This window comes from Linepithema humile, chromosome 3, assembly GCF_040581485.1.
Source record: "Linepithema humile isolate Giens D197 chromosome 3, Lhum_UNIL_v1.0, whole genome shotgun sequence".
NCBI classification, from domain to species: Eukaryota; Metazoa; Arthropoda; class Insecta; order Hymenoptera; family Formicidae; genus Linepithema; species Linepithema humile.
Window position 1 is genome coordinate 21,434,319 of NC_090130.1, and position 13,820 is coordinate 21,448,138.

The 13,820-nt window shown below is 39.2% G+C and overlaps 1 protein-coding gene and 1 long non-coding RNA gene across 5 annotated transcripts in view; both read right to left on the reverse strand.

Annotated features, from left to right (window-relative positions):
- The window catches only part of LOC105668775 (neurotrimin-like), a 144,902-nt gene that overhangs the window by 87,193 nt on the left and 43,889 nt on the right, over positions 1–13,820 (reverse strand). The window lies entirely within an intron of this gene.
- Positions 924–10,675, reverse strand: LOC136999098 (uncharacterized). 3 transcript variants are annotated; one of them, XR_010889514.1, is made up of 5 exons: positions 8,222–10,675; positions 7,598–8,108; positions 7,331–7,478; positions 6,793–6,947; positions 924–6,709 (listed from the first exon to the last, which is right to left on the reverse strand). It is a non-coding gene; the product is annotated as an uncharacterized lncRNA (long non-coding RNA). The 3 variants fall into 3 exon arrangements; XR_010889515.1 differs by having other exon boundaries at positions 7,995–10,675; XR_010889513.1 differs by having other exon boundaries at positions 7,598–10,675.

Consider the following 13,820-nt stretch of genomic DNA (forward strand, 5'->3'; position numbering starts at 1 on the left):
AAAAAAAAGAAACTAGAATTATGCAATTCTTGTTACAAATAAATATGTATAGATCATTTTAATTAAGCGAGTGACAAATGGACAAACGACGGGGATCTTCAATGTATGCGCAAATCATTAATATTGCATAGTCACTTCCGGCCGCGATTTCCATTTACCGCCGGAACTTTCCGTAGTCCGTGCATTTGTTTTGGCTCCTCGAAAGAGGTAGGACGACGAGACGCGAAGTCAGCGCATTTTTTCGACGGAGACGGCGTAGTAGTAACCGAAAATTTATGTGGGTCAGTGTTCGCACTCATTTTCAATATGTATGATCCTTCCGCGCCAAACTTTAAGACCTTGCACTTTAACGAGTAATGGCTTCGCCCAAACGCGACAAAGAAAGCTGACTATGTTTTAAATTCTTCTTTTTTTACGATATAGTTACGTTAAAACATAAAACTGAACGAAGAGAGAACATTTCAAGAAAAACTTAAACAAGAGATGAACTTAAAAGCACGTCTTAACTTTTATAAGTTCTTTTGTGATACGAATTATTTAAGGAAAAAGAGTTGAAAAGTTATATATATATATATATAAAAAGTGTTAATAAAACTGCGTACACTTTCCGACTTTATTACAAGGTGAAAACGATAATTATGTTTGATAGTAGATCTAAATTGCTAAAGTATTGAAGTACTAATTTCAGAGTACAGCATCTCTTCTCGGCAACGGAAGCGAGTCAACCTCCATCACTTAAGGGAAAGCATTAACCTTATTAGAGCCGCTACTTTCCTATTACGCCTTATTATTTCTCATTCATCTTAACAACATTTCCATACCCCAATTGCTATCCATTATTACTCACGACTTACGAGTTCCCGTGCAACATCAGCCCGATTATAATCTCGTGTACTCACCTGAAAAAAGAAAGAAAAATGCATGTTAAAAAATATGATAATAAGCAGATGTATAATAATGTTGAAGTGCGATGATACCGCTATGTCATTAATTTGTTTTTACATAAATTATCAAATACATTAGTGCACTGATAAAATAGTTCATTGTAAAAACTAATGTAAGAAATAATTAAAAAAGATTCGTGAAATAAATCCGCGCTAATGTGTCTAATTAATATTGTCCCAGATATTTGTTATTATCATAAGTTTCGAAATTCAATCTCACTCGGCTTTATGCAGCAAATACGAGACGCAAATACGAAACCATTTAAACATCCTGATTTATACATATAAGCTACGCTTAATATCAGTGCACTGATGTTGCAATCATTTTCACCATGTACTAATAACCCATCGTAAATGTACTGAAAAATTCATTCGTAAAGCTCTTTTGAAAGATAGATATAACAGAATGGATTGAATAAAGCCTGAAGATCTATTATTTATATACGCACATACATCGCACAAACAATAATTTTTATTCATAAAAATCAAATTATAAATCAGTGATAAATAGCAAACCGATAAACTATGCAACATAATATTGCATGGCCAAACTTTGGCTGATACGTTTCCCAGTTTTCAATACTGACGGCTGAAGTTTCGCGATTGGTTGTATCAAAGCTTCGAAATCGCGTTCGACCAGCGTGTGTGAATATTTAATGGAATTAAATGCAGTTCTTAAAGCCGGTGAAATTATAGTCCATGAATTTTGAAACAATGTTCGATGCGCACGTATTATAGAGAGCGCGAATAAGTTTTGAATGGACCGCGGGGCATCGGATTAATACTATCGATTTTGGATGGTAAAATGAAGCAGAAAATCAGACGGCGCTATAAATGTCCAGCTATTTTTTGTCCGCTTTTTATGCTAGTAACTTTATTTCGCAAATTGTAATCCACACACATTGAAAGTGTGATAATTAATTTCCGACATTACATAGAAACAATCATCGAAAACTAGAATATAAAAAGTTATCTGTATAATCTAAATAAATTCCCTGAATATAATTTCAGAATTTATAAGTTTCCGTTTCTTTAAAACTCTTCAGAACGACGGTCGAGAAGGAAAACGGTTAAATAATTTCATTGTATGCAACGGGGCATCGACGTGAATGTTGAGTTAGATAACAGGCGTACGAGAAACTCAAACGATCGATGTCACGGAAAAATGACGTTGACAATGGTGAACAAATGACGAGACGAACAATAATAGGGGATTGATCGAGACGCAGGACGAGATTTCATCGACAAGAAGGCAAACCTAACACTCGATAATGATGCCCTAAGAATGAGTCAACCGCTGGGGTCGAACCGACGGATTAAAGCGGAAGCCCTCATTCGTTCGGGCAAAAGCTGGATTGAACAGATGATATAACAGAACGATGAGTACCCTCGATTATAATTAATTCTATTGAGTGACCAATTAGTAGTCGTGTTACACATATGACTGCGCGCAGAGATAAAACGCGAGTAACATAAAATTCAATTCGTAAATTAATGGAGTTATCATCGCTCTAGATAATAGAGAAAACGTTTGAAGTTCTACAACAACATTTGCACACTGCATAATTAATAGCGATACACCGATTAAGCGGATTACATTAACATTATATAATTGTCATTGCGCGACGCTCGTAAAGACCTAGATTAATATTTAAAGGTATGTAAAATATACTTTTGTACTGTTTGTTAGATGAAAATATTGTATTTTTATTTTGTCAAGTGTACTCAAAGGTGTGTAAATATTTACATCCGTAAATAGAAAGGGGACTGTAAATGTTACATGTACATTGCGTAGCGATGTTTGAATGCAAAATATACGTATATTTACCAAATATCCCCGACATCCCCATAATTTTGTTACACATATTTTAACAAGTAAAAAGCTGTCCAATTTATCTTCATTACATGTTGCTGCACTTTACCTGCCGCGGTAGCAGCTTTTTTTTTTGAAATAATTGTAATAGAAGTCTGGTTAAAAATTCTTTTTATAATTATGTATTAAAAAAAATAAGGAGAATTATCCGTGCAAACTGTATTGTTAAAATCGCGCATTTTTATCAGGATTATTTACTACGAAAATTTTCAGCTTGCATTTCTCTTCAAGACGGTATTTCGCACGAAATTGCATTTTCGACGACAACGGACTTTACATTCGATACGCGGTTTCCCTTGAATGGGCCCGCATCTATTATAGACAATCATTGTCTCTCATTACTCACGTCCGCACTGCGTATCATATATATGCCATCATCAATATGTCTCTTCCGAGAAAGACGAGTTCGGCCCACGTCGACGACGATGCCTCGTTATTTATTTGTCGTAGCCTCGTAATGATAAACTTCGGTGCGGCGGTACGTGACCGCGCTGCGAGTGCTTCCGATACAAGGGAATCGCAAAGACAAACATCTATAGACATGCAACACGTGTCGGTAAGTATCTAACATACGGATAGACAAGATGGTAAATAATTTAGTATCCATAGCCGCCCGGCAGTCTGCCGCCCTGTCTGTAAATCCGCAATATACAACCCTCGCGCGACTGTGCCGCCCCTCGCGCGTCCCTCCACCGCTTTACGTCACCGACTTACCCTTATCGCTTCCGCGAAACCGGCCTCGCACCCTCCATCGACGCGAGTCAATTACATATGTCTCACGCGTGGCGGTGCGCGCATAGAACGCGTAATCGCGCGGCTAATTGACATGGGTTCTTTCGGGATGTCGATAAATTGCGCGCGCGCGCGCGCGCACATGTGTACGACAGTCGACGCAACGATTCCTCTAATTAACAATAAACCCAGAAATGTGACGCGTGTGACGGAGGTATTTCATCGCGAGCATTTCCTCGCTACAACACGTCTCTCACGATTGCATGCAATATTGTTCGCGTTCGACGCGTATGTTAACTTTATCAGAAGTCAGACGGGAGTAAAGGCAAGGCAGCGCACAGATGCTGTCGCGTGTGCGCGCGACTACGATTGCGAGAATGCATCAGCGCGCATTCAGAGCCAAGAGGCAGAAAAGCTGGCGCCCTTCGGCGTAGGCGTGCCAAAAACCTCTTGTTTCCGCGAGCGAGAAAACGTTGAATGAATTCTCCGTGCGCGCGCGGCAGTTAAGATGTTACAGTTAAGACGTTATTACGCTACAGTTATCGCGTGATATTAAATTCCGTAAATTTCGTTCGCAAGGAGACGCTTGACGTTGTTGCGACTTCGGTTCGCTTGTCGTCCTTTATACGAATCTCGCGCAAAGATAAAGGCGACAAAGTGATATTCCGCGTTAGACGCGCTATGGACATAAAAAACTATTCTTCTTGAGAAACAACAATTTTTCATAATTATCCAACTTTATAAAAATTCGCAGAGTGAACATCATTATGCATTATTTTATCTAACAGTAAAATTTTTCAATAAAAAAAAAGTACGAAAAGATGCGAATATACGCGAGACGTGTATACATATGTATATATATTCTGGGACTTCCTTTAAGCTGCAAGTTTTGTATGCAATAAAAATAACCAGTAAACGAGCTCAAAGCTGAAAAATAGAACATGGAGCATTGATGTGCTGCGTGCGAACAACACAGATGCAGAAAGACCAGTTGAAAAGTTAACGGCGAGATCAAGAACTTTCCCGCATCTTGACAACTTTTAAAGAAGAGCTTAATGTATTTCTGCGCTTCTAGAGACGCATTGGATTTGCACCAACGTAATTTATAGGGTTGTCTTCTTTCATCCTCGCGCAAAACTAGCGCGCGCGGATCGTTTCCCGCACTATTCGAACCATTTCGGCATTCCGCGGTTATCGCGAATCGTATAATAAAATCGCACAGAAATACACGATATACTGCCAGAATCGCGAAAATGCATTGAAATATTTCACGAAAGAATGAAATCGGAAGCTTTGTGGCGCATTTTGTGTACGGCCACTAAATGTAGGTACACTGCACAATGCATAAAAGTCCTTTCTTAGATATCCAGAAAAAAAAAATAATGTAAATTAATTCACGGTTGCATTTAAAAATAGCGATCAACGTCAACCTTTCTCGTGTCAATGTCACTCCTGTTAAACTTTTCTCATAAACTGAACATTAATTTCGTTTCTACGAATACCACGTTTATAAAACTTGGCGGAGTCACGTTTATTGCATTCTGTAATACTTCTTAAAATTAGTTATAGTTCACAGAAACGCCTACGTTATGATCTTGGAAACTATAGGTGATCTTTAAAGCGTGTCGCGCGAAATGCCTCCTTTCGTGTTTCACATTGTTTTTCCGGTCGCGTTGTAAGGTGAGGGGTCAAAAATCGATTGCTCCTGGAAACGATTCGATATGATAAGCCAGCCTGATAACGTAGCCGCACACAACAAGCAAGGTTTACAATTAACCTTTCGTCGCTGAAACCGTGATAGAGTCATTTACATTTTACGATGTAAATGATCTGCCCTAATTAAACTATTATGAATCGCATTAATCACATAGATTATAAATTAAGCATCTGTATTTAACTGATTACCCGACAGTCAATGTTTACATGTTTCACGCATTTCAATGTCCATATTGACGCACGTTTCAGATAAAAGTCTCGATTGGAGAACAAAAATAGGTAATCGAAGAAGGAGTTGAATTCGCGTTTGGCGAGCACACATTGCACGGAGAGAGAGTAAACAAGTCTTACAGCCACCGGGCTCTCTCCACTTGAACCAATGCTTCGAACGTGTAATGAGTACCAATCGGCTACGATCAAAGTAAATTAGGACAAGTAGCAAGTGGAAATGGTCAGCAAGAAGTGCAAGGCGCACGTAACAGGTACGACCATAAGAAAACGCAAAGTTCTAATAGATTGAAGGGGATGAATCGTACAAACTGAAAGAACAATAAGAGTATTTTTGCAAGCATAATCATTCGTGTTGTAAAAAGAAATAAAACGGAGGTTTTCTCGATCTCGGCGGTGATTCATGTCGACCGACTGTTCAACGTGATATATATATAAGTAGTATTCAATCCCGATGAAGAATACGTTAGAAGGTTTCGTCACGCAAATAGATGCGGAGATCAAACTAATACATATGTACCGAGAATGAATAATAATTGAATTATAATGGAATGATATCGTGAATAATCATGGATTTCAATAATCAACGAGAGATATTAAAATATCGTTTGCATGCGGCGATATCTTATTTCGATCGATAAATATAAACGGTTAATCCAATCGAGATGATTGCCGCAGACAGACCGTGCAAATTCGCCGTACTTCCAGTACGCCAGTACGGTGAACGCGGAAAGACGTCTAAGCAGCTGATGCCAGTTTCAGGTTACGTATCGTCTTTGTAGATTCCACCAAATACGTATTCCTGCCGTCTGGCCGGCTTGGCACGCCATGCGTTATGTTAAGAAGTGCAGTTAATTACGAAGATAATTTCGAGTCGTGTGTTTGCGTGCTGCACATAACGAGCTTCCGACTTCGGGAGTTTCTGCCATGCAAGCCAATCTGCCTTAAACCCACCGCCCGACCGCCGCACCCTCCCATCTGCCGCCACCGTCGCTGCCGCCCTTCGCCTCGCGAGCGAACCATCGCCGCACCTCCCGTCGGTGCGATCGTTATCAAGCAGACAGATTTAAGCGGAAATCTCCGATCTCGGGATCTGAAGAACCTTTCGACGCTCAATCGGTCCGGATCCTCCGGTCGCGCACGCCGAGATCCAGCGAGGGAAACGCGAAATCCCGGGATTGCGACATGTCGAATTTATCCTTTTGCGAATTAACGTCTGTTTACGAAAATGAAAACTCAGTACGCGTAAATTCCGTGTTCGCGTGAAAGTTTTATCGTTTAAAATAAAGTAAACATTACCCGGTACAGCGTCAAGTAGATCTCTCCGAGCGGTCTACATGCATTTTGTGTAGCCTTGGCAAACATGCTAAGTGTGCGCACGCGTTTACGTCTTTGAACAAGATTTCCTGGTTTGCTTCAGAGAAAGGGTTTTCGTCGCACTCTCTCATTTTTCCCTAGGAGTGCTGGATGTTAAAATATGCAGAGTACGTTCAAGACGCACGCTTTCGTTCCAGCATCTCACATTTAGCGCGGAACGTGATTGTTTCATTCTTAGTTTGAATAACAATGCATTTGTAAATTTAAAATAAAGCCGAAATAAGAAATTAAAATTAAATGGAATCTTAACGTAATTATACGAGAAATACATATAATAGCAATATGTTACAAGCAAATAAAAAATATTAGATAAATTTCGATGATGTCTTAATGCAATTAAATGATAAGGGTTTTGATTTGTGCACTTTGCGACTCTATTTGCTAAATGGAGTGCACTACTATGACATATTTTCGAATGATGTTTCAAAGCATTTGTGTAGCGTTAACGCTGTCCTCTGACCTGTTTTACTAGTGAAAACACCTGAAGAGCTAATGTTGTTGTTGCGTCCATAAACGTGTCTAATAAATCACTCCATATACTGCCATAGAACACCCACAATGTGATCGCATCCATTTTAATCCAGGTGTGGATAAATTCTCTAATCCATCTACATAATATAATAATTTTAATCGTTTATCTCTATTTTTTTTTCATAATTGTGCAGTTTTTTTGTTGAGTAAAATAATGTTTAAAAATTTGTGAATTGTAATCTGTCTAAAATTTTACGTTCAAAAGATTTTTATGCGGAGAAATAATTTTTTGATAGACACTGTGCTTTAGCATCTTTGTGGAGTATTCATTCTGCGTGATTAGTATAATGAAGCTTGTACGCCCGAAACAGATGGCGCAAATACATTTTTCAAGCTGTCTAATTATCCGCTCTTGGATAGCCAGACGTTATTCAACTTCGCTGAAATTTATTCCTCGAATAACGTGCCCAATAATTTTTAATAATGCGAGTTGCATGTCGCCGATAACGAGAGATAATCTCGCGTTTCAAGGGCGTCAAATATCCGCAAACTTGTTATAGCCACCACTACATATTATATAAATCATCCTAAAATATCTCCAAAAACTCGGAACATTTTTTCCAGCACATTATTAAATACTTTTTTATAATTACTAGGCCACAAGCGCGCGTCACCAGAATATTTCTGGTTTTTCTTTAATGAAAACCTGTGGGGTGACTGGGACACCCCAGTCCCTTCGCCGTCCGTGTAAAATCTCAGACCTTCACCTTGTATAATATTCAAATAAACGAGAATGATTATTTATATTTCACACAGCCATTGATGTCGAGAATACATGTATTTTCAAAAGGGACACTGAATAGCAATTTCATATACTTACATACTCGACCGAAACGCATGATTTTTCAACATAAATGCATTTGAGAAATTTCAATGCGCTTGCAACACGCTTGTGAAACATCTGCAGATCTCACCGTAGAGTCGTTCATATTTCATTGCCACTTTAGTCACTGAATTTACGAGACGCACGAATTCCCGTAAATTATAAATTGGGTGAAAAGGTGTACATTTATGTAAAAGATGCTCTAAATTGCTTTCACGCGCTCATAACATAGTAGAGCAATATTGTCGCCCTATTTTCTCACGTATTACTTGAGATTAAACTAATTTCAGTGTGCTAATTATAAGAACGATTATAAAAAATTAATTAAATCTGTCTAATAAGTGTCGTGACTCTTTTGTTATTCTGCAATTGAACATGGCACTATTCTACTCGTTTCTTCTTGATTTCTCAAATTTATCCCTGATATCATAATCTCAACGTTCGAGTTTCCAAGAGTTCCCAAGTCGTCGCGCACTTTGGAAGTTCTTTCTTGCAGCTGCGGCGAATTCCGTGATCATCGAGCTCTACGACCGTTGCTCATTGCTACCGGTACCGAGCCGAATGGATAAATTTGCAGTTTAATTTGCGTTTAATTAAATGGCGGCGTCGGTGAGCTCTTCATAAAATAATATATGCCAATAGTTTTCTTCAAAATAATTTTTATATCACCAATTTGTAATTTAATATTATATTGTTACGTTCCCGTGTAACGATATGGATCGGCCGATCAACTTCAGATTGATTCACTCACTCAAAGAACTCACTCACGCGAAATAAGAACACTTATTAACAAAGCGAGAACTTTAATAGAACTTATTTACTTAATATTATTTACTTAATATTAGAAGCCGAAACCGATTAATACAAAGGAGCTATTAATACGCGTCCGCACAATTTGACAGCTCCTCCAAAACTGACAGACTATCGTTATTTACAAACAAGCGTCTCCTTGGAGACGAATCTTCTGCTCTTTCTGTAAGACTGACAGACTACGCTTGTTTACAAACAAGCATCTCTTTGGAGACGAATCTTCTGCTCTCGAAGAGATAAAATACAGGGACACAACAATATTATTAATCTGTAGCCTCTAAATGCGGGCGTACAACGAGACTTTATAAAACGATCAAAATGTGTGAAAATCTGTTAATAAGAATTTTTAGTTTTATTTTTCTAAGATATAAAATGATTTAAGAACCGCGCGATCTGTGGTAACCGAGCACGATTGCATTTCCCAGCTATGTTCATAATTTATTGATGCTAATTAGTCGACGCTGACTAAAAATACTTAATTAAGCATTTAATCTGTGAAATTACTTAACCCGAACACATTGTTCTTACCTATCTAATGAATGATAAACCTATTCCAATTTTCAACAGCAAACCTAAAAAGCGCATTAAAAGACTTCATCTAAAAATACATATTGATTATATTTTATTCACAGTGACATGTTCAGATTTCCTGTTTTAGAAATTTGATTGAAATATCAGATACTGATACATCAGCTACAAATAATTTTTACATTTTACCATTTCGCCATATAAGTCATCGAACGAAGCGTCAGAAGAGCGAAATAAAATCATCAAATAGACGCGAGTAAGATCGCAAAATAAATTAACAATTCAATTTGCATCTTATTAACGACCGTCGCCGCAGCGTGACTTCGCATATTGAGATCGAGCGGCGCAAGCGAGCTGATGCTTCGGACTTCCTCTCGGGTATTGATTACAAATTCAGATAACATAACAAGCTAACGAGCGATAATTATCGCGCGCGCTCTCCCGTCCGAATCTCGGTGAGTGATTTAATCAACTTCGCGTATACGCACGCGCGGCAGTGGTGCACGCAGTGCTTCGTGACCTTTGACGTCGAGCCGGTTTCCATTATGGGAATCGTCGTTTCGCCAATTATCGTGCATGGACCGGACCAAGAACGGTTCGAGAGATATCGCAGCGCGATCCGATTTATGGACGATCGATGGCCGGATATACGTATGTGGACGACTGACTACGCCGAGCGCATTCTCGAGATCCGTTCAGCCGCGATACCAATCTTATTCCCCGAGCGCCAGAATTTCCACAGCTATTTTTCGCGATGCGCTGATATACCTGAAGACGTGAATGAATGTCCCGTGAAAGAAGTTCACCGTTGCGTGGGAACACATTCTCGTAACTAGATGACCCGACCATTTCGCCTGCCTGTAATTCGTCTTGTGTGATTTTGACGGATAAAATCAAAATAAATATAACTCGTTTGAAATTTTTGAATCTATTGTAATACAATTTTTCGTAATTTGCAAAAAAATGTTCTCTTGTTAATTTTCAACGCAAGACATCTTATCGTTATCATTTATTGACATCTTTATCATTATCATTTTAATTTTATACTTATGAACTTTTGAAGCGTGAATTTATTAACAACCTGTAAACACTATTAGCAGTACGAAACGTTGTTAATTACTAGGTGCGCAACTAAGTTTCCGGGTTTTTTTATCAATGCAAAATGCAAAATGGAAAATTTCATCTCTCTGGCAATACATGAATACCGCGAATAAAACGATTTCTTCGATTCAAAGTATCGTCCCTCGCTAGCTACACATTTTTGCCATCTCTCTGGCAATACATGAATACCGCGACGATAGTACACGATTCCTTTCTTGGTCCCACCAAATGCAAAGCATTGTCTTCTTTCCGAAGCGATTTGGCCGTGCTGTCGATGCTGATGCTTCGCCAGGTAAAAGCCACGATTTTTTGCGTTTGGGATTCTCGAAATATATCCACTTCTCATCGCCAGTAACAATTCGATGCAAGAAACTCTTTCTTTCATGCCGCAAAAGCAAAATTTCGGAAGTGGCTCTTCGATATTCCATCTGTCTCTCAGTCAACTCATGCGGCACCCATTTTCCTTCTTTTTGAATTTTCCCCATGGCATGTAAACGTTTGGAAATACCTTGGCGAGTCATGTTTAATGCCTCCGCAAGTTGATCTTGTGTTTGTGTATCATCTTCATCCAATAACGTTTGCAGATCGGCGTCCTCAAATGTTTTTGGTCTTCCGGAGCGCTCCTTGTCCTCAGTGTCGAAATCGCCACTTCTGAAGCGTTTAAACCAATCTTCACAGGTAGTTTTCGATGGTGCATGTTCGCCGTAGGCTTTTTCAAGCAAACGACGTGCTTCAGCTGCATTTTGTTTCAAGTTGAAGCAGAAAAGCAAAGCTTCCCGCAAATGCTGTTTATTTGGCACAAAACTCGACATCTTTCTTGTTAGAAAAAAATATTTTGCGTTGCGATATCTGTTGGTATTATGACTGGTTATTGACAGATGTCCAAGTTAATAAAAAAACACAACTTTAGACATGTATATCGACTACATGTATCGTTAGCGCCATCCATGTGTAAAACCCGGAAACTTAGTTGCGCACCTAGTAAATACGCGTTGCAGCGCATCAATCAGGAAATGCCTACTAAATTTAATCAACTAAAACACGATAATGTACCTTGCGTAATTACGCTATTGATCATTCTATAAAAAATATAGAAAGCTATAGCCCAGGCGTGCCGATAATATTGATACGTCAGGCGGTTTAGGAGTTTACACGCAGAAAACAGCATCGGACAAATAATTGGTTGTATTGATAAATATGTATATGCAAATATATGGTGACCGCCGTATTTGATTCCACGCGAAAAGTACATTTATCCGAATATTGTTTCGAGGTCGCAACAAACGATACAGCGGTTTGCAGTAGTTGCAAAAGGTGGTTAACCAAATTACTGTTCCAAATCAATATTCCATAAGAAATGCAAAGAGAAGACGCAAAGTTTAACATGGCGGGCAGATTGCAACGGTGGAACCGTCGCTATTAAATACTATTTTTTAAAGTTTTCTCTTTAGCTTGCACATTTGTAGAGTTTAATAATGTGGTTTGAAATAACAGAATCTAAATCATGAAAGCGTAGGGTAAAAAAAATTTTAGACTTTGTGTATGAAAGCATATAAAATAATGGAAAAAAATATGTTATAACGAGCGTAACGAGATACCAAAAGATATCGAATAAACGATGTTGTTAATATCACATAGATACTATAGATTTCTCATTTTGCGCAGAAAATATTTGTATGTTGTATGAAATAATACAAAATCTTTCTTGAAGAATTATGTATTTATCAGCATTCTATATGTAAAAATATTATGTAGCATAGCCATATTCGGAAATCAAATATACGCACAAAGAGCCCATTCTCATATCCGAAATTACCGATTAATCTCTAGAGGTTTCACCCTGGATTCCCAGGAATCCACGATCCGCCTAGCTTTACGAGAATACGAGAAATTCCTAAATCGCCGTCACGTTACATACATTTACTTATTAAAGACGTCCTTTAAATGTATGTGCAACGTTTCGCTCGTAAGTAATAAATTTTAATGCCTCTTTTACTTACTAATTCATAACTTTCGAAGTCTCATTTTGAATATTGAAATATAAAAAATAAAATTAAAATTATCAGAATAGACTTATCGATTAAATGTTACATTACATATGCACGTTTCACATGGCGCACGATTGTATTCAATATTGAATAAAAATAGCAATTTTCAAAACCTTATTTACGCTATAATGTACGAATTAATATATTTATCGACTTCATTAGAAAGTTATTCCATTGCAATAAAAAAAAAAATTGTTGTCGGTCTACAAGGCCGTAAATCCTCACTGCAGTGTTAACGTTAAACGTGCTGGTCTGATTGTGAATTTTAACGGTACAGTATATCGTGTAAACAATATAAGAGGAGGATGAGAATCACAGGCGATCGCATGCATCAGGCGCGATAATGCGGAAATTAATCTCACACTTTGCTCGCTCAGGTAGGAAAAGGTGTCGCGGTGCAAATGTTTACCCGGAGGATCAGTGCTGAGCGACCGCACTGCGCGCTACGTCGCACACAATGCGGACTCGCTTTATCTAAGAAAGGGAGAAAAAAAAACAACAAACAACGAACATCGAGGATCTGAAAACGGACGCGGTGCAACCCCTCCTCGAACTGTTGGGAGTTCTTGAGCATGTGTTTTAATGACTCCTGTGATACGAGCGTACCGTGTGCGCGGCTCACCGAGTCGTGCTTTTTCTAAAAATAAGGTCCGCGCCGACTATTCCGGGGTTGGGTGGGGGGAGGGGAGAGGGGGAGGGGAGTAGGGATATAATGAGTCTTCGTGGCGACAACGGCGGTTTACAAAGAAATCGTTGGCCAGATCGTGCGCACGGTCGTCGCGGCACCTATGATTTGCGACGAAACAACCCCCCTCCCCCCCCCTCTATCCCTCGCACTGCCGGCTGCCCCTAATACACAGCGGCGTCGCTTTCTTGTCCGTGCGGCAACGCTTCACGTGAACCGTTATGCGGCGTTGTGTGCCGACCATTCTGCAAGCCTTGTGTAACACAACCGGCGGGTTACACAAACGCCCGCAAACCTGCACACGTGAATGCCACCGACACAGTGATGGTCGTCGGAGAGTGGAATGGCAAAGGGTAAGGGAGGCCGTGGGCCGCAGAGGAGTGGGCGTAAAGCGCCGAGGGTGTGTTGCACGAGATTTTTGTGG